Source organism: Cylas formicarius, unplaced genomic scaffold, assembly GCF_029955315.1.
Source record: "Cylas formicarius isolate icCylForm1 unplaced genomic scaffold, icCylForm1.1 PGA_scaffold_4__25_contigs__length_36172078, whole genome shotgun sequence".
NCBI classification, from domain to species: domain Eukaryota; kingdom Metazoa; phylum Arthropoda; class Insecta; order Coleoptera; family Brentidae; genus Cylas; species Cylas formicarius.
The window spans coordinates 21,362,388-21,384,539 of record NW_026844334.1 but is presented as its reverse complement, the minus strand read 5'-3'; the positions used below and the strand labels follow the sequence as shown (position 1 = coordinate 21,384,539).

The 22,152-nt window shown below is 32.6% G+C and overlaps 1 protein-coding gene across 1 annotated transcript in view; it reads right to left on the bottom strand.

Moving 5' to 3' along the window:
- The window catches only part of LOC132700707 (homeotic protein antennapedia-like), a 227,053-nt gene extending 221,806 nt beyond the window's left edge, over positions 1-5,247 (bottom strand). The window contains exon 1 of the mRNA XM_060668198.1: positions 5,178-5,247. The gene's annotated coding sequence lies outside the window, so the exon portion shown is untranslated. The remainder of the gene's footprint in view (positions 1-5,177) is intronic.
- Positions 5,248-22,152: the final 16,905 nt, after the last annotated feature.

Below are 22,152 nucleotides of genomic sequence, written 5' to 3'. Positions count from 1 at the left end.
CGCAATTAAGTGCAAACATGGACTGAACAATGTATATATGTTGATAGTTGACCTTTTTCAAAATACTTAGCTGAAATTTAAAGTTTAAACGCAGCATACTACAAATCGACAAAAATTGGTAAATTTTCGATATTTTGCTTCGCGTTAGAGATATAGCAGCTATATGAAAAAATTATTCCGAATATTAATCTAACCACACATATCAAATTTCATGACAAAATTAACACTTTAATTTTTTCATAATTTTGAGCAATACCTACATAAAATTATTATAAATTTATTTTTTAATTTGATAAACTAGTGTGCCATGGAAAGTAATAATTTGACATTTGTGAAATTATTGATGCCAATCAGATTAAACTTTGAGTTTACTACTTTGAGTTCTATTTAGTGATCACTGAATTAAAATGCTGCTGACTTTAAACCAAAAAATTGATTTTGAACGTAATAGTAGCAGAAAAGCAGCTGCTGTAAATACTGTTTTCAAAACTGGCTTATTATTCAAAAAAAAAAAAATCGTTATCATCAGCGAATACACAGAACCATTAAAAGAAGGTGATGAGAATAAAAGATTAGATTATCATTATTGGACCAAAGGTAATTTTTTAATTGACAGGTATTTTCTGAAGAAAATAATGTTTACCGATGAGACTACATTCACCAAAACTGGGGTTGCATTATCTCCAAATTGTAGATACTGGGTCATAAATAATAAACATTGTAATATTGTAAACAATATTCCCAGAAAGTCAATGTCGGGTATGGAATTCTGGGAGACCAAATAATAGGTCTTTCTTTCTTTATTTAATCATTAAATGCTGGTTCAATCCAGTTCAGTTCACTTTTCAGTTAACTTTTTTGATTGGGAATTATGTGATGCTATAGAAAATCAGCATATGGGTCAATGGTTAAGCCAGAAAATTCCTATGCGCTGGATAGGAAGAAAAAGGTTTTTTAAACCCTGACATTTGAGGTCCTCTGATATTATACCAATCGATCTTTATTTTTGGCGAGTGATAAAAAATAAAGTTTATAAAACAAGCCCCGAAAATCGAGATGTGTCAGAGTAACACAAGCCCGTCAAGGAATTAGCATCCCAGAACTTAGGCGAATATCCAGAAGTCCTAAAAGAATTGAAAAATGTATTTGAACAAATGGAGGAGTGAAATGACATTTGATAAATTGTCATTTGTCCTAGAATTTAAATTACAAGAATTTATCAAACAAAAAAATCAACTTTTAATAAATTTGTGTATTGATCAAAATTATGAAAAACCTAAAAATGCGAATTTGGCATGAAATTATGTATGCGAAAAAATGCAAAATAACTTTTTCCGATATCTCGAACGTGAAGCAAAATATCGAAAATTGATCCTACTTGTAGATTAGTTGATGCAGAGTTTAACAGTCTAACATAAGCAACGTGGTCCCATTACACATGGAAAAGCAGCCCCTATAAATGTTATTTTCTATGAAACTGGCATTAAAATAAATCGGAATGGCTAACACCCTCACCAAAATGAGAAGTTCATCTTGGCAGAAAAATTTGGTCAACCGTCTGGTCAACATTCCAATAAGAATAAGCCCAACAACTACGATTTTCAAAAATCAGTTCGAGTTGTCATGTATGCAGTAATATATTAAAAATTAAACATGTGCCGTTTGGCATTAATTTATCGACCACTTGGTCTATTAACAGTACGTAAACTTTTCTGAGCGGATTCTAGACCGTACAATGAAATGATTTATAAATAAGCCCGAAATTTACATATTATAAACAGTTTCGTTTTTTCTTCAAAACTGTATTTCCTGTTAGGTGATTTGAATTTAGTGCTCGTTATTTATCTCGTTTGCATGATATTTTCAAATATAAATCATGCTATCAGACCGCTTAAACATTTTTCGGTTTATTTCCTTATGTGTGTAACGTCTCGGGCGAGATACGCTTGAACTTTACAAAGTTTTACTATTAAATTCGATATGTTTTGCAATTATTTATACATTTTTCTAACAAACTCGTTCAAAAATATCTTACGCTAAAAGAAAATATTTCTCAGCTATTTTACGTATTAAAATTCGAAAGCAAATTGCGGATGTTAATAGCATTTTGGAAGCTATTTAGTGGCCATTGTTATTCCAGCGGGTTGTATTTATTTACACCTACAGATCTTTATCAGATGTAATTAAATATTTATCTCAGGAATAGTATTAATTTATTTGCTGTTTCTATGTGATTTATTACGTTCATGGAACAGTCAACAGATTTTATTTTTTATATTTGAAATTAAGTATAAGTTTACAGAAAAATGGGGAAATGAAACTATCTATATTTTTACGAGGTCTAGAACGTGTCGATTCGCACCTTCTTGAAAGCATGACCGAGTAAATAAATATCTTTAAAATTTGAAAAAATGGTTAGACAACACGTTAACGGTGGATTATAGCCCCAGAAACGTTCTTCTCTACATTTAAATATCTATCACGAACAATCTCGGTGGTTAAATTCGTGGTTTAACTTTCTGGTAATTCTACGATTACCAACAACTTCCCCAATTTTAATGTCTCTATCATCGAAATCGGTAAATAAATCGAACTTTGACGACCGAAACGCCAATTTATATGCTCGACGCCGTCACGGTTTGATGGTAATCACCGTGTTTAAGACACTTTACAGATACCTGCAGCGCGTCGGCCAGTGGAATGTTATTTTCACCGTATCGGAAATATTTTTTTCATTTAAAGTATCAATTTTACGAAACCATACCTATTGGATAGATAAATCTTAATAAGTACACACAATCTAGCGTAACGGATCCGGAGTGTAATGGATTAAACTAAAAAACTGAAAATTGCAGTCCAAAAAGCCTCATAAAAACTAAAGGGCAGTTTATAATATATGATTGAATTTATTTAGGGATCTCGATGTGACTTTTTTCAGGTTAAATTTTAATTTTTTTTCGACATTTACGGTGTAAAGATATATTACCAAAAAATGTCCAAACTTTTTTTTACATTACAGATTATTTGGTAAGTTCAAAATTATTTATTATTTACTTTTACTTTTGAGCATGCGTGATCTGTCTGATGGTTCGAACACATTTTTTGTCCAAATACGTACCTACAAATTATGCACCTTTGGCCATCTTAATGGTTATACTGGTGAAAATTGGATTATCAAATGTTAAAACCTTTTTGTGTCTTTGGTTATTTTTTTTTCAAATAAAAATTTCAGTTTCCATTGAAACTTATTTGTAATAAAGTAAATATAGTTACAAGTTTTAGGGTGCTAATCAACGAAATACTCTGACTGGATGAGAATTATAGTCTTTTATGCATCCATCTCGCTTTATGGCATAGATCAAAACTTTCATTTTCGCTAAGAAAAGTGCAACAGATACAGCTATTTTTGTTGCAAAATTTTGCGATTTGACAATGTTCACTGTGACTGTACTCTTTACTAGTTTGTGTGGTTTGTTTTGTATTTATACTCTGGAAATTTTACTCATAAATCATTTATTTCTTGGTGCGGTTTCGTTATGATAAAACATTCAGGCTACTGTCATTTTTGTAATTATAAGAGGCTTGTTTCTTTTTGGCTGTGGAGGAGACGACGTTTCCAAAATACACTATTTAACTGTTATTTTACCTAATAAATATCACAGTCTTCTTGTAGATCCAGGATTCGAGAAGAACAGTTGACAGGAGTTGGGGATAAAATGTACAGGGGATTCGCTCAGAAATCATAGAATCCGTAGCAAGGGAATTTTGGAAAGAATACTTACATAGATTTGATTAGCTAGAGGCTGCGAATGAAAGCAATTGCAATTGGTATTGGTACAAATAACATAAATAAATAATCAAGCAATAAATTGCAGGAAAAATTAAAAGAAGATAAAACATTTTTTATAAGACCTAGTCCGTCTGCGGCGTTTTGTTCATTTCTGAAACAGATTCATCAGGCATTTCCATAAGGTAAATTTGGTGTCTTCTTAATTTTGGTATAGCTATATATACGTACTATGTGTTTTGTTTTATATAGTTTCCATTTCTCTAAAAAGTCGAAACAATTGTCATGGTTTGATTTTTAGTAGTATGTTATTATTTTGTTTATTAATAAGAAGTATATCAAAATGTTGCATACTATAATTTTACGAACATAAGTTACCGCCAGAAGTGACAAATGTTAAAATACCATCAGCGGCTAAAACCTATCGAAAACAGGAAACAGGAAACGTCCGGAGTGGTTAATGAAGATGACGTCATAAATTGACATTTTGGGTTTGCTTGCTCGGTGCTCAATTGAGTATTTTGGAGTAGGGAATAGAAAAAATATTCCCAATTTTCATTCTATTCTGATTATCAATTAATCTTTTTCCAAGATTAGAAAAATCAAGGAGAATACTTTTAATTAGATGATTATCGAATACAATCCAATAATTAAGACATTGCTTTTTCGTAACCGGTTTTAATTTTATAAAAATGTAAAAACTTATCAGGTCCGATCTGAAATTCGCGAACCAACCTATGACGTTTGGCATTTTATACTCTGTAACCTTGAGGCATTTTTGCAACTTAACCAGATGGTAGTCGCGGACCGTCCTCTGCGACACTAACGTATATAGAAGATGGGACACGGATATGAAAATATACAAGTCAAGGACTACCACATTACGACGTTAGGTTGATATTGTCGGCGTGGACGTTAGCAGATAACGACATTTACAACACCAAGACGAGAGTTTAATATCAAATTGCACCTAGCTAATAAATTATTTGCCTATTCGAGTTGATGATTTAGAGAATAAAGTGTTCTTCTCTAAGAGGCTTCTGTATTACTGACAAAGCGACGCTGATTCACATTTTTGCATGTTAATTTACAAATATCGTTGTTTTTTTTTTTTCATGAGAAAGTCAATTTTGCAATGCAGTAAGAACTGCCGTACCTATCATAAAGTTACAAGCACGTTAAGGGCTACAGAACACTAATAACTATTGTCTTCTATTGGTAAAAGTCCTTGACGATCTTGAAAATTTAATAGTATTCAATTTTTTAGTATTAAATAGTATTCCGAAAAACGGTTTTCCAGAAAATTCGTATTCCCTATTTAGAACATTACTGCTATTATTTCTAAGTGCCTTGTAAATACATATAACAAAATACATTAAAAAAATCGTACCTATGCAGCGATGAAGAAAAGGTCTTAGTTCATGCCTCGAGCACCGATTGTAGACATCTTATACGAACCTGTAACGAAATATTTGCGTTATTGTTAGTGGCAAATTATGCAAAAACAAAAGTGTTTTATCATTTGCAAGTTTTTCCGACTAGGAAAGTTGCTAACATGAAAAGGTAACTTTTCATCCACGCGCCAAATAGACCGCGGCATAAATCATAAACTCTCTCTTTGCCTACAGTTGAAATTAAAACATGTAGAACTGGCGCGCCAAGTTGCTCTTACTCCGGAAATACATCAAAATGTCTCTTATTTAATTATACTCGCCAAAACTTTTGTTGCCACCGCGAAGCTACTCAAGTAAAAGCAAACTTTTGACGAGTTGATCCGCGCAAATGGCCATTTCCACGTTCTACTACAATCTCCAGAGGGAAGAAAATACAAGAAACACATTTCCCTTGTTGCCCTAGTTTAGTTTGCTTTACCGTTTCGAGATTTAATTGCTTTCTAGAATATTTTAAAATCTCATAAACTATTTTGCCTTTGCCCAGTCTTAAATCATTTGGTAGAGTGTTCCGCGTGTAATATGGAGCTCATCGCTCCTTAGAAAAGCACGGAAATACGTCTCAATTCCTCGAACAAAAAAATTGACCGTGGAAACAATCAATAAGAAATTATAATATATATAATAACACTGCAGGTTGAAAAAAATTTATTTCTTGCGTACGTGTAGAAAATGTGCCATTTTATAGTTCTAGAAGCGAGTTATTTAAAACTACTTTTAAGTAGATTGTCAAGATGGCAATTGCAAAGTTTTTCTTAAGGGTAGTTACTAAAATAATTATAAATAGTAAACAAAATGCTCAGTAATGTATGTCGGTGATTTGTGTTACAGTTTATTTTAGAAATTATTATGCAAAATGAAAATAGGCGTCAATAATATGTTCATCAAGATTTCTTCGACCTAAAAGTTCTTATGAACTAGGCTCAAAAAGCGTGTTTTTGAAAATAAAATATAACGTTTTTTACCCCGTGAAAAAGATGCATCGTAGAAAAGTAAGAATTCAATTTGTTTAAATCCGTTTTGTTACTGGAAATAATTTGAAAAAATGATCCTCTTCGAAAACGCTTTCCAAAATTTTATAAAAATATCTAGATTTATAAGAAAACTGTGATTATATATATATATATATATATATATATATATATATATATATATATATATATATATATATATATATATATATATATATATATATATATATATATATATATATATATATATATATATATTCTCACGTATTGATTCACGGATGGAAAAATGTGATGACACTATACTCCGGGATATCATCCGTTCGCTCGTTGAACTCCGACTGGAATCCTGCATCCGACTGGAATCCTGCAAATTCTGCATCCGACTGGAATCCTGCAGACGTTTCGCCAAAATCTCACTTGGCATCTTCAATGCTCGCGCTCCGTGTTCGAAGTGTTTTCGGAGCGCGAGCATTGAAGATGCCAAGTGAGATTTTGGCGAAACGTCTGCAGGATTCCAGTCGGATGCAGAATTTGCAGGATTCCAGTCGGATGCAGGATTCCAGTCGGAGTTCAACGAGCGAACGGATGATATTCCGGAGTATAGTGTCATCATATATATATATATATATATATATATATATATATATATATATATATATATATATATATATATATATATATATATATATATATATATATATATATATATATATATATATATATATATATATATATATATATATATATATATATATATATATATATATATATGTATATATATATATATATCCTCACGTATTGATTCACGGATGGAAAAATGTGATGACACTATACTCCGGGATATCATCCGTTCGCTCGTTGAACTCCGACTGGAATCCTGCAAATCCTGCATCCGACTGACACGAGTGTTCGAAGTGTTTTCGGAGCGCGAGCATTGAAGATGCCAAGTGAGATTTTGGCGAAACGTCTGCAGGATTCCAGTCGTTTCGCCAAAATCTCACTTGGCATCTTCAATGCTCGCGCTCCGAAAACACTTCGAAACGTCAGGATTCCAGTCGGATGCAAGATTTGCAGGATTCCAGTCGGATGCAAGATTTGCAGGATTCCAGTCGGATGCAGGATTCCAGTTGAGTTCAACGAGCGAACGGATGATATCCCGGAATATAGTGTCATCACATTTTTCCATCCGTGAATCAATACGTGAGAATATATATATATATATATATATATATATATATATATATATATATATATATATATATATATATATATATATATATATATATATATATATATATATATATATATATATATATATATATATATATATATATATATATATATATATATATATATATATATATATATATATATATATATATATATATATATATATATATATATATTGCGAACTAAAACCAGAAAGGATTACAAATCTCAAGTAATTTTTAAAACATTAATTTTTATGTTAATTTTACGAATTTTAACAATTTGCGTAGGTATTTGCAATGTTGCAAATTTTTTAACATTTATATAATATTTGCTGCTAGTGAATGTTTTAATTTACCTATAACGATTGCGAATCCTGAGGCGTCTTCGATTTTTCTAATTATTTGAATGATTTTATCACTTATTTGCAATTGCCGCTGCAATATTCGCTATTTTAAACTGTCGCTAAGCTGGAACAACGTAAACGCACCGTAACAAGTTTTAAAAATTTTAATCCATTTAATTCACATTTCCTTCAAACGTTTACCCAGAGCTCATCTGGACGGCTATCAAAATTTCATGAAAAACTTCGACGCTTCCATTCAACTTTTAACTTGTTTTCCCAGTCCGGAAAATGTAATAAGCTTCCGGTTAATATTTAGTCAGAATGAAACGATGACAAATTGGATCGTGCGGCGGGGCAGATTCGAACAGAGTCGACTTCAGCTTGTCGAAAGGGTATAATTATTTTTCGTCTTTTTTTTTATTCAAAAATTATATACATTAAATCGATCGAAAATGAAACTTTAGGTGATATTAAACTAACCGTTCTAAGGAAATTGAAAATATGGGAACTTTGCCAAAACTACCAGGAGAAAGTGTTCCACACGAATGAAATAATAAATACCAAATAAAATTGAAAAATATAACAAATTAATTTGGGCAAATATATTGTCCACAAGCTGCAAAACAAAATCCGGACAACTAAAAGAGAAATTCTATAAATTTCAAGTAGTTATTTTAAATCCCAAAACGGGAAAAACGCTGACATCCCTTGCCTTTGGAAGACTCTTGAATTCAGATTTCAATTGTATTTTCTTAACGACTTTGAAGTTATTGAAGTCGTTTGATGCCCATTGCAATTTTAGTAAAAAAAAATTAGATTTTCGCACACAACCTCTGAGCGAAAAAATTTCGCTTCCTCTAATTGACCAAATCGCCAACAATGCTGGATATGTCCCTGGTCTCAACCCTTTCGCAAGGGCGCAGCTGTTTCATTTTACCGTTGTCGAGGGTTGATTCACCCCTTCCCTCGCTAGTCCCGCCGTTGTGATTGCTTACACATTATGCATGTCACGTATGTACTATACAGACCGGATATAACAATAGGCCCGCCATTGATATTTTGATACGAAATTAATTGAATTTTATAGTGTTCAGGTATGGTTTCCGAGCGTTACAAATCCGAATTGTGTCGAACTTTCATTTTGGCCCATAGGGGGCTGAATTAAATTTCATGCAGTCGGAAATCTGCGTCCGCCCTCCAAATATTAGTTTGTGTTTACATTTATTTTTATTATTACTAGGGATATATAAAATTATTAAATAATATATAATATTTCGTTAAATATCACCTATAATATGACAAATGTTTTTGTCAATGTCGTAAAAGTGGGAAAAGTGACAGTTTGACACTAAGGTGCTTTTAGATATTGCTGTTAACAAAGACTGTTAGCAAACATCAATACTGTGCAGTTTGCAAAGAATTTGGCGGTTTAAATTCCGAATGTGGTTCATGTGGTTCACGTTATCTCAATAAGTGCGTGAAGTCTGTTTATTTTAACTATTTATAATATAATTATAAACATTTTAATATTAATATTAATATTAAAATCTCACACGCCAATAATTCCTCGTCCTTCTCGGGAATTATTTTCTCCCACCTCACGTGGTTACCATAGCAACCATTCATATTAACACTATTACACTCCTCACCCCACTCGTCTCTTGCCGAAAGAAATTTAACAACAACAGCAAGTTTATTTGTAGGTCTATGGGAAAATAATAATATTTGAATAAATTTGTAAAGCTAGTCACAAAATTTATTGTTTAACTTAGGATAGTTGGAGTTCCGTTTAGTATGTCTGTAAGCATTGTTCCGTTGTCTTGACCTGAAATTAAATTGTTCAGCAAATACCAACCGAAACTTCTAAGTTTATTTGAAACAACTTTTTCAAATCACCTGTACAGGATGCTTGAATTTTCCAAATCATCGACTGAAAAACCAAATGACAGAACCGGTAAATTTCAAATCGACTTTTTGAGGTGCCCGTTCTTGGCGGGCGGATTGCTTAAATTTTCCAAAGATTAATTTTTACATATTTGTTAGAAAGCTTATTGCAGATGATCCCTTCCTACCCTTCATACAAATTTCTTTGAGTATTTAGTCATTTGATATGATACAAAAATGAGACAATAATGAAGATTATGAGAATCGTCGATGACCCAGAAAGTAAATAATAAAAAAATCATAAAAAATATAGTAATATATAGAACGTTTTCAACAAAAACGAAACAACAAAGGGGTGACGATATTCGGTAGGGTTCATCAAAGCCCGATATTGGAAGTTTTGTTTTCTTACATTTTGCAAAGCAGTGCATCGTCGCCCGTGATTCATAAACTAATTTTAACGACGTTATTCAAAAGTGCCTCGCATACCTAACCGATATAAAACGATATCATCATATTTCTTTATTCGAGGTATCTCGCTTGCTCGGAGCTACTCGCGTACACTCACCCCCTTGGAGTATCCAAACGGGACTATACATCACCCCAGATTTATGAGCCCAGATACGACAGGGAAATTGCAAGAATGGCGGTGTAATCTATCTTTGTTGGGGAGGACGAAGGGTAGAAAAATAAGATAAAACCCCTAGAATTTGTCTCTCAAGTGAGCGAGAATAGCCTACTGTTCACTTACAGATACACGATGCCATTCCTTTCTCGGCTGGAGAATAATTTATTAATAATGGTATGTAGCGAAACAACAAAGTGTACATCGGGAAATATGTCTCGTATATACAACGTTATGTGGAGCAAAAAATTCGAGGAAGACGCATGGGGTGCGAATAAATTTCACACTGATGTTTTACATGACTATGCTTTGAAACACACTTCGTTGTCGGAATGTTGCAGTTCTGAAAGTGGTCCTGGAACATATGCTCGTCTTATTTTCGTATCGCGCCAACACGCGTGACGATAAATTTTACGATAATCCCATTATATTCGTTTTATTGTTATTAAGTCTTATTTTTGAAGGACTCGTGAGCTGAGGAATAACTTTTTATCGTGTATTTTCCGACGTACATACCCTTCTCCTTCAAAAAAGAAATCTTCCAAATACGTGAAAGCTTTTCGGGATTGTGGAAATAATTCAAAGCTTTAATACACTTAATACTGACACGGTTAAATATGTAAAATAAAAGTAAATCTGCCGAATATCTTTTATTTTAGTTGCAAGTGACTACAAAAAATATAATAGCAGTTACCCGCACGATTAAAGGAAATTATTCTATTTTAATGATGCAACCTTTTATATGTTATTGATCAAATGAATTATTTGGCTGCTGCATCGTCAAAGATGATTTCCAAGTAGATCGCGCCTTACCTGGCAAAATTTATAAATCCTGTATCTCACTGGTCTAATTTTCATAAAGATCCTGCATTCAAGTGTTTGGTCGAACAGCAATTTTAATTGTCCAATGCATATGTGGTTGCAAGTTGCCGGTTAAGAAACGGCCTACAGAGATATAATACAGAGATACAAAAACGAGTAATATTGATTCATTGAGGCATATTTACATCGTTTAGTGTAGCTGGTTAATATAGAACGTTTTAGGAGCGGCGTAAATCACACAGGGAAAATGTACACCGCAATTACTTGTAATTCCTTGGAATTCCTCTGCAATTCTGGGATTCTTCTAGAATTCTTTTATAAAGTACCCAAAATTCCACTTTTTTGTCTGGGTAATACGGCAAAAAGCAAGTTCGGTCCTTTAATTGTAAATTGATTATGCGGGCAGCAATTTTACCTATCCTAAATGATCTGATATTTGACCGATTTTATAATCTTAAAAATTGTTATTATAGGTTAAAGATCTACAATAAATTAAAAACGGTGCTGACTATATAAGCATATTAATGTTATGGTATATTAATTACGATATAGATATTATAGTCGAAATGCATACAATAATTGCATAATTTTTCAACTGACGTATTTGCTGACATTTTGCTGGTCTCCGGATCAAATAGAAAATAGGAATAGATTATTCCTTGAAAACAATTTAATATAAGGTTAATAATATCCAACAACTCGCATTTCTTGGAACATACAGTGAGGATCCTTACCGGAATTGCTGATCGTTTAGTTCCCATGCGTGACCAATGGATCGAACTATTGCATTTAAGGCATATTCGATTATTAAGAAATGAATAAACAACAAATAAACAAAATACAGCAATGAACATTGTTCCCAAGTGATGGTAATGATATAGATATGTTCTTCTCAAATGGAAAACATAAAAAGTGAGTCTGATCGCTCATCCGTCTCATAATATTTACGAACCTGTTTTTTGAAGGGTTTGGATACAAAATAGTGAAAACCGATAAATTATCTCTATTTTAATAACGCACAAACGCCCCGAATCCGACATTCAAAAAACCAATATGGCTAATTGGTCCCCACACGTGATTCAGTCCCGATGGCACTTGGCAAAATCCCTAATGAAATGCGCAATAAATATCCGGGGTCCTCTCCAGTGTGGTCTCTTAAGGAACTCGCTCTCTCCCCTCTCCCACGACGCGTTTCCCTTTGGAGTTTCATTTTGGAACTGGCGACCGATTAATGCGGCTACCATTTTTAATACAGTGCCAGAGAAATGCTTTATGAGGTGGCGACGCGTTTACGCCTGCTTTTTTTGATTTCATTATCTTAGCCGCTCGCACTCTTCCACCGAAATTAACATCCTCGTATCTGCGGCCGCATAAAAAAGGGGGATACGAAATTTATCCGCGCGTGGAGAATTGAGTGAATCAGGATGAGTTTATTACGCATTTGTGACGTTCTTTATATCCTTGTTTTCGCGAGCCTGGGCGATTCTATGAAGGAAAAGACACACCACAAAAATAAATACCCACCTTTAAAATTTTGAATTTTAACTCGAAATTTTAGGGAAAAATAAAATACTCTCTCGCTCAAAGTTAAATACTGTTATTAACTCAAAGTTAATATCTAGGAAATAGCTGGAGTACAAAAAACAATTAGAAAGTTGCATATGCTAAAATTATTTTCATCTTATATAGGAATGTCTCACGAACCCCAAAAACTGTAAGATTCTGACATTAAATTGAAACCGATTTTTTGTGTCTTTTTTTTGGCATTTTGAGTTGAAATACAAAATTTAATAACATTGTTCCTTCTACGCCTTCGTACGATTTTGTTATATATCATCATAGGAAAATGTTGGATGACCTGAAGAATTTTTAACGCAAAAATCAACTAGTAACGACGCTTCTCTTTAATGAAATATGTTTTTTTTTGTTTCTTTGTTTTTCTTGTTTATGGGTGGTCGGAAAATCTTTTCAAGATGCAGGGTAATGTAATTCTTACAAATTACAATTAAAAATTACACATTATTACAAATTATTACATTATTATACAATTAATCTCAAATTACAAATACGTTAGTTTGTATATATAATTATATATACTTATTTCTTTTGTTAGTAGACACCTTTGAGTTACAGAAAATAAAGAAAAATTTAGTAAGATTCAGATCAGAAATAATTGTTCGATAGTCTAAACTGAGTTAAAATCGGATTTGTGCGAAAAAATAAATTAAAGCTGAAGTACTTTTTAAAATAGTAAATAATACTTAAGTTGTTGTAGCCCGGAAATTTCTTTGAATTTAATAATTGCTTTTAATAATGATAATTTTTTCTCTGAATTTCATTTAAAGGTACGTCAATACTTTGCCGTATATACCAAAATTTAATTCATTGTTTTCAAAATCATACGTATCGTACTAACACGAACGAATCTTTAAAAAAATGAAATAATTTAAACACCATGTAAATCGAAAATCAAATCGGAAAAGATCATGTACGCTTAAACAAAATTTTTGCTATAACCCACAGACTGGCCTTGTATTTGGCACAAATATAACTTCTTTCGTTGAACTTGCAGGGAATTGTCATAAAATATAATTCCTATAAATAGAATATTCTACTTAAACTAATCCACAGTAGCTTTGTTGTGTATACAAGGTGTTTTCTAATTGAATTTCAATAATTAAGGGGGGTGATTTTTGAGTCCATTTTAAAAAGAAATTTTCGTATGAACATATGTCCTAAACGTCTTAAATTTTGAGATCCAGAGTGGTAAAATTTTCAAAAATATTTATTTTTTGATATCTACAATACCATTTTCGATCAAGTATCAAGAGGCATTATTTAGTGTGCCACATTTTTTAAAAAATACACCATTGGTGGGCGTACGGAATTTCACATGTCTTAGACATTCATGGTACGCCACTGATTTTTCTTAAAATAAAAATTATTCTTCCAATCATTTCTAATGAAATTTAATATTATGATTTCTTTCAATTCGATGTACGGTTTTCGCTTAAAAAAATGAAGGCCTCTTGTCTGCATGGTCATAACAATATCGTTAATATGACAGCATGCAGAAAATTACTAACAGGATGTCGAACTTCCATTGTCTTTATTTTTAACTTACACAACGTTTCGGAGAGTTGTATCACTACCCGTTATAATGTGTAAACTAAACTTAATTCTGAGGCTACAAGGTTTATATACTAGACGACGGCGCTCCTCTATGACGGAGTCGGGTGAAGTCAAGCGTGAAATTGTTCAACTAGAACGCCAGCATTGGTGGGCCTTATTAAAGGTTGCCAAATTGTTGGTATATCCACGATTGGATTGCTGAAGATGTTTTCATTGTTTCTAATGAAAACTGCTTCTTTAAATTTGCGCTTACTCCAATGCTGCTCTTTGTGAACAACCGGTGGTTTGGACCATTGGATGTTGTGTTGTTTGGTCCACACATGTACTGCGATACCTGATTTTCGCGTTTCCCCTTCATTGTATGTTTCAATGGAAGTTAGGCATCCTTTTAGTATTTCTACTGAATCAGTGTCTATCACCTTCAAGCAAATGCAGAAAATTATTATTATCATTGTATATATGAAAGATGTTTTATTTTTCAGAAAAAAGTTCTGGATTTAACCAGGGCAGTGGCGACCTAATTAACCAAAATATTATTTGTTCATATGAGGTTTTCTTTTTAAGATAGACCCCCTTAATTATTAATATTCAATTAGAAAACACTCTATATAAACCTAGTATAAACTGTTGATTTAATCGTAAATTAAAACACTTTAAGGGAATACGCCGAATTTTAATTAAAAAATTATTCAAATATTCATAATAATGTTCAAGCCATAACCAATATTTGCAAGAAAGCCGTGACCTTTCTTAAGTTTTTACACATCTTGTACATTGTCACTATTGTCAAAGGGCGCAATAGTATTCAGTAAACTCTGCTGACCTTTGAATTTTTATTGTACTGAGTCATTGAGTCGAGTACAACGTCAACCAGTTATTGAACTGAGGTGGCTTCTACTTCATGAAAATCCATTTATCAAAGAAATTAGAACTAAAAGTTCAGTTATTTTTCGTGAAAATCTGAACTTTTACTTCTTATTTATTTTCAACCAGTTAGGTTAATTACTTTTTTTATTATTAATTGTTGCGTAAATCAGTATTATTCTTGTTGAGAAATAGACCTATTATTAAGATCATAAAAAACATTTAGTTTTATTCTAGGCACGATGTTTGGTCCCTATTTTCCAAAAAACAAAAGAGAACGAATTAATAGAAGCGGGAAGATTCCTAATAAGACGATCACTTACGAAGAATTCGAATAAATTACGCCCACAAACGAAAAACATAATAAATCTTCCAAACAACATTAGATTCGACGGATCTATTTGATAAGGCCTCTAGGAGAACGAAAAAAAGGAGCCCGCTCTAATGGTGTTTTCTCTCGAAAACTGATGAGCCTCCGCAAGGGAAAACTTTGTGGCGCCTGAGATAAGAGCGCCTTGAAAGATAAACAAGTGAAAGATGGCCGAAAAAATACGAAGACCCGTTGATTGTGGTGCGGAATAGAATTATTTCGAGGGGAGGCGGGGAACGCTTTCGTGATTCACAAAAAATACATTGTCGCGAATCTTTCCGAAAAGCAATGCCGAAAATCTATTTTCACGACAGACGTGGGTCACATTAAAACCTTAACCCTAGAATTACGGACCGTGCGGAGAAAAGATTCTCAAAAAAATATTTGGGACACTGATCGTATTCAAAACGGTACACATGTTTACTGGCATCTTTATTGCGTTCCAATTTTGCGAATTGGAACAATTTAACCAGTGCAGGCGTAATAATTTTTTAATTGGACGTTTTAATTAATAATATTTATGACTTTGCTGATTGTCCTTTGTGTGACGTTTGAATATTGTCTTAATAGTTTAACCCGGAATAGAATGTAAACCTATTATCATTATCATTCAGTTGCGTGTGCACTGCAGTGCGTTTGACCAGTGGTACTGCATCCTTTTTCTTTATACAAATAACTAATAATGTAACTAACTTAATCTATTATAGCTAGTAAAAATTTGAGAATTTATTAGAATCATACTTATATCTTTTAAATTCCCCGAAAATTTTAGACATAACATTTAAGATTAGGTATCGTTAATTAATCAGCTAAAGTGTATTGAATACACAACAATTTAAAATGTCAGTGATTAAAAAGATGGAGAAAGTGAAACTGAATTCTCGAACAATTACAATAACTTTAAAACGGAAGAAGATATTGAACTTAAGATTATGCTAACCGTTTTCGAGGAGTTGTAACTCGAATTTGGTGGTACTTTGGACCTAGTTTGTAGACGCCTTGATACATAATGATGAATTATATTTTGTTTTATAATATTTTTCATCGACGTAAAAACTGTAGTAATTTTTCAAAAAAATTTTTCACTATGTAATAGGTTAATTAAGCGAAATAGAAAATACTAAAATTTGGGATAGGTATTGTATTGTATTATATATTCGGAGTCACTTCTGGAAAATCATTCAAAAATATAATTTTTAAAGGATTTGAACAATACAATAAAAATAATAATAATCCTGTAATGCCTAGCTAAGTAGAGTCCTTCACTAACCAAAACCTATTTATTGTTAATCGAATTTGAAGTACATTAATTATTTATTGCATTTAATTAATCATTGAATGTTTATTTTGGTTTTAAAATATTATGTTTGAAACTGAAAAGTACAGGTTGTAATAGCATAATTTATAAAAAATATATTAATTTAGGTAAATATAGTTATACGACATAATTATAAGTTTTATCCTTAATAGGTTCTTTATTATAAAATTTTTGTTAGGCGCCTCAAAAAAACTGAGTTGAAAACATTACTTTTAAAAGGAGTAACAAATAATCCAATATTGACAAAAAGCGCATCTTGTTATGGCGACTATTTTAAAACAAAAAAATATATGATGTAATGAATTCACATTTACTCGAAAATATAAGTTCTTTACATAAGGTTAAAATTTAATAGTAAAGTTTATAATTTTTTAAACATTTAAGAGTAATATTGGATGAAAATGAAAACGTTTGAATTTAAAAAAGTCATTGAAAAATAACTCCCCTTCTATCGCGATTTCCCATGTATTGTAATACAATTTTCATCTTAGAGGTTTTTTGGGAGTTGAAAATAGTTTTTCAGTCTGACTTCGCCTGAGGTACACGACAACTACCTAAATTGATCCAATACACTGCGTCACATTAAAGAAAGAGTTTGTGTTTAATCCACCCTGACACCTCATCATTCTACCACACTGTCCCGCCGAACTGCATTTTGGACGTTCCGCGCCATGGCTATTTGTGTAACTTCTAAAATAGCTTGATCGATTGCGCACAAAAGATTGATCACCTTTCAATTCCGACTGGAACTCGCATACGTGTTTGTCGTTATTTATCGTCCGAAATTGTTAAAATATGGCGCCAGTAATTTTATAAACCGTCACATCGGTCTATTCTGCACGAGCAATTTGTTTGCGTAAGTTTCAAAATAAATTTCGCAACTAACAATGGCGGTGGATACTTTTTGTTGGGCTTTAAAAGTATTGGATTTGCTCTGCGGACCAATTTTGAAAATTTCGTTTTGTTCCCATTGTCTCCATGAATATTGGCTGCATTTTCAGTAGGTGAGATGTAGTGTTTGCAAAGATCGTAGGAGACACCCGATGACATTATAGCGACCAATCTAAAAAAATGTAAATAAACAATTATCAAAGGTGTGTTCCAATACTTTTCATGAAGTGGTTCAGACCAGCGCCGGTCCAGACGAGTTTCTGTTTTATTAGTATTCACGTAACCAAGTCAAGGCTGGACAGCTTGGATTTATGAAGAGACACGAATCCAGAATGCAGTGACCATATGACAACTGCTCATTTCTGGTTAGTTTGTGGAACCCTGAACTCAAGAGGAAAGCTTCCATGATTGATACCACGGAATCAACAACAAACTAACCAAACGCATGGTTCCTTTCTTTTTCTTCTTTTTAGACGCGAAATAAGGCACAGTTAGTGATTTAAACGGTTATGAAAACCCGGTAAGTAAATTCTCTTAAAATTAAGTAAAGTGAGCATGGAAACAACTAAATCTTATGCGTTTTACATTTAGGTGCATAATATTGTTTTGGTTTGTAGTTATTAAAAACGCCCTTGTTGCAAGGGAAGAAGATGTAATTTGAAAATCAAGGTTGGAAAACAGAGGTGGTTTTGGTTAGTTTAACAAAACCTTGTCGACCATCTAAATTAAAAAAAAAACGCATTTGAAAAGGAAACTTTTTTGACATATCCAGGTTCGTTTACTTAACATCAAGTGCATCATAATTGAGCAAGATATTGTCTATTTTGGTATTTCAACTGATGGTTTCACATCACATCACCTTCATAGCTAGATAGTTATTGTTATTATAATACATTATAATCTATATCCGATGCTTTCGGATCCAGGCAGTACACCGAAGAACATATTTTGTGTGACAGTCCGGTATGAAACCTCTACCTGTCACCAACAAAAATTGCCTAACCTCCCTCTTAAACTTTTTTTGACACTGAAAGTACTGAACGGATTTGGGAAGCATATGACGCGCTTCTTTTGCAAATGTTAAGGCTTGATATGTTTGTTTTATATATTGTTTGATTTCCTGACTATGCATTTTCGTTCTTTATAGGTAATGCTTTAGTTGTTAGCTGATGAATAAATAGTTGCCTCACATCCAAGATAAGCGTTTGAAAATACAAGTTGCTTGAGTATGTGTAAGGATTTATATATATTCTCCATTAAATTTTATTTCTGTATGGCATTTAAGCCTTCTAGGTGTGAATTCGTTAAATGTTGTTACATTACATGTAGAGAAAAAAAATGGAATTAATAACGATCTTATTTCAAATATTTTAAGACATCAAAGATTACTGCTGTGAATGTGAAGAATCAAACATAAATAGCATTACATGCAGGTGAATTTAAATATACCAGTCTGCCTATGAGTTAAATGTTTTCGCTCAAAACGTTCAGTTCGTTCACTTAAACCAAAAACAGTTCCCCTTACGTAATGAAAACCAAATTTTCTCTTTCGCAATCGTTAATCTTTCCGAGCAGCTAAGACCGATAAATTCCCCACAAAGAAAATTAGTTTGCTCACAAGCCCTTATATCTAATTACAAACGGAGGGATAAAACTTCTTTTCGGTCGCGTGAAATTTATGGTTCCACTTGTGGTAGTGGACAGAGAACACGCGTCCAATAACAAGTGCGGACAAAACGCTGAATGTGATGTAATGGAAAAATACCGAAAGTTGCGGGCGAACCGGCTGGCTATATTAAATTTTCCAAGCTTCTGCATCTGCTATCTATATCGCTTAGGTCCCGAGAGGATTTGGTATTTAACACTATTTGTCCCTAGCGTACTTTTGTTGGATTAAACTACTTGCTGAGTACATGAATAAATGTTACTTGCCATATGTCAATCATTGGTCCAAATGTGTTTTATGTGAATATTTGAACATTCATATTCATTTTTACAGATTTGATAAATTGGGACATAACTTTTTTGATTTAAATTAATGTGAATTTTGTTTTTCAAAAATAGGAAAACGTTAAAATTTAATAATCTAAGGATATTTCTTATCCACAAATCTAACTTAAGGTCCAGTTTTGGCTTCAGACGAGCTTAAAGTACAGTCAAAAATATTAGTGAATGCTAACTTTCATGTAATTAAGCTTAAAGGAAAAGTAATATTTTTTACCATTTCATTTCCGTAAAACAGAAAAAGACTTTGTGTTGTGTATTGTAATTTGTATAAAACAGCTTAGTGTATAAGAGCAATATTAAATACTTACCGACAACGACTAACGATGGGGTAACAGATAACGAAGCGAACGTGTGAAAGAGTCATATTCTTTAATAGGATTTTTTTAATTTTCAAAAAATAGTATATTATGCAACAAGTGCGGTAAACGGCATTTGACTCACGAATTTATTTGACACGAGCGGAGCGAGTTTTTAATAAACGAGCGAGTTAAAAAGTTTACCGAACGTATTGCATACTATACTTTTTCTACGACCGTTAGTTTTTGACTACATTTTCGCAAAACAACACAAATACATTCACTGACATGACAGTCAGAATTCACAAATGTCAAAATTCAAAGCGTGCGGAATATCTCCGAAAACATCCGATTGCTCCCAAATCCGTGCGGTAAAATCCCGGAAATGTCCGAAGTGGCTCGGGTTCGTGGGAAACGAAACTGACGTGGTAAAGTGACGCTTCCCGCACGTTAGATCGGTGTGTAATTAGGTATTTTACAGACGGGAGTAGAAAAATTTTTTTCTTCAAAAAAATCCTAAAAAGGCGTAAATTTAGAAATTTCTTGCGAAATTTTGTGAAAAAGGTAAAATTCGGTTAGTTATGTTCTCAGTTTACACTTTTTTTAAAGTTTTGATTAGTTTTACAAAAAGTTTGAATTTATTTATTTTTTATTTTACTAGCTAAAGAGGTGTGTAAATTTGGCCCTTTAAGTTTTCGTAGATCCCTGTAATTTTTATTAGAATAATTAGCTTTACAGTTGATAGTTTGATTTGTCTTTCGTTAATAAAAGTAAAAACAATCCAAGTTAAAACTATTTTTTAGCAACAATGAACAAAATTGAAAGCTGTCGAATAATTGACATTTAATTTTTATTTACGCGTCGCAGGAGGAATCAAGAAGTTTTATAAAAAAAAATGTAATTAAATTTTCAAAAGCATTTTTCTCGAAAACGGTGTGTTCTAGCGAGTTGCGACAAGGGTACCTTTTTTACGTAGAAAATTTCAGTTTTTCAAATTCTGCAGTCCAAATTACGAAAATTCGACAAACAAAAAGTTTGGGGCAAATTTTTCCTACGCCTCCCTTGTGTTATCCACCCCTGAAGACAATCCAATACTGAATTTTAGTTCGTTAAATATAGCCTAAAAAGCTTAGTAACTCTACCAAATTTTATTTAAAAATATTTAGGTGTTTCGAAAATATTTACAAAAAATCGCCATCACCTCTTTCAATTTTACACCCTGTATGTTAAAAACTAAGACGTTGTGGACCCTAGTTTATGTGAACTTTATTTCGGGACACCCTGTATAATATATATTATAAATTCTATCCATTTGTTGTTACTCATTTAAATAGTTGAGACCCAAACTTTGGGTTGCTTCTGGTACATTTTTAAAAAACTGGTTTATTTGAGGAAAAACATTTGGGTTTTCGTTTTTCTTGTAAATGCCGTTGGAATCAATGTATCAATACTTTCTTTTAAATTAAGTATATGCAATTTTCATATGCTGTCTTCAAGACAGTAGTAATATTTAAAATACGCAATTGAGATTAAATTCAATCAAATCACAAAATTGATACAAAATTTAAACTTTTAATGAAACCTGTTCGGTGCCAAACAAAATTAACATCTTTCAATTCTCATCGAGTCAGATCTCGCATCCATTCAGTGTCAATGCTCTTAAAGGCAATTCTTTGGGGATCTTCGATAGTTTCTTGTCCGAAGTTAAATCGAATTTTAATGAAAGTGCCATTGACGCCGCGACGCGCGAGATAATTTTCTTTTCAACTAGTAGAAAGCGTACCACTAACGTAAAACTCCACTCAAATTTTAATTTGAATGAACGGGGACTATAAATCGCCACGGAAGAAATATAATGCGGCCTGCGCGGCCGATTTCAACGCCTGAATTTACATACTTTATTGCCGGTTATTGCTTTTTGAATTTAGTGCTAGGCTAAAGTTGCAACTACTTTTACCGTTTTTTTCTCTTTTTAGATACTTCGAGTTTTATTAGGTGAAATATGAGCGAATGCACTTCCAAGATGGTTAATTAGCGGGCTAGGCTTTTATGTGGGAATATCTAAAAAACTTTTTATAATGCGAGCAATAGCATGGAAGTAATTTAACGCGAGACGTTATACCACAATAAGATATTAATTTTAAGGTTTACTATTCGTGATATTCATAATATTGCAGAG